The sequence below is a fragment of the Schistocerca cancellata genome, chromosome 1 (assembly GCF_023864275.1).
Source record: "Schistocerca cancellata isolate TAMUIC-IGC-003103 chromosome 1, iqSchCanc2.1, whole genome shotgun sequence".
Taxonomy (NCBI): Eukaryota; Metazoa; Arthropoda; class Insecta; order Orthoptera; family Acrididae; genus Schistocerca; species Schistocerca cancellata.
Window position 1 is genome coordinate 215,604,431 of NC_064626.1, and position 563 is coordinate 215,604,993.

Consider the following 563-nt stretch of genomic DNA (forward strand, 5'->3'; position numbering starts at 1 on the left):
GGTCAACCTACATCTACATCTGGATCAGTATTTGAAGATTTTTCGGGGCATTCGGCCAATCTTCATGTTACGTGTTCAGGGAGAGGGAGAGGAAAACAGTGACTTTCCGTAGACTTGATTAATCTAACTTCCAGTAGTGTTCAAACATGTCAGTAACTCGAGTTACCTGTATTTCAGCTGCCCGTATTTTCCTTCTATTTGGATACTACATTCAGTCCACGAGTTGGGTTTAGTAGAAATTATAATTAAAATTTGCGCCCCCGGGTGGGCTCGAACCACCAACCTTTCGGTTAACAGCCGAACGCGCTAGCCGATTGCGCCACGGAGGCTGCCGACAACTGTTGCACAAGTTGTGGAATAGACCTGGCTGGGAATACATGTTAGTCATTCCAATTGTACTAGCCACCCTAAATGATCGGCTGTCTTCTTCGATAGAATGCGAGTACAAATGTCTGCGTGTTCTAACCAATTTAAAAGCAGAGCCTGGGCGTCCATAGAAATTTTTCCAAGAGGGGACAAGATTCAAAACTTATTAGTTTTGATATAACTGATTTGATGAATTG

General features: G+C 43.3%; 1 non-coding gene across 1 annotated transcript; it reads right to left on the minus strand.

Moving 5' to 3' along the window:
• Nucleotides 1-255: 255 nt before the first annotated feature.
• Trnan-guu (transfer RNA asparagine (anticodon GUU)) lies at nt 256-329 on the minus strand. Its single transcript has one exon. It is a non-coding gene; the product is annotated as a tRNA-Asn (tRNA).
• Nucleotides 330-563: the final 234 nt, after the last annotated feature.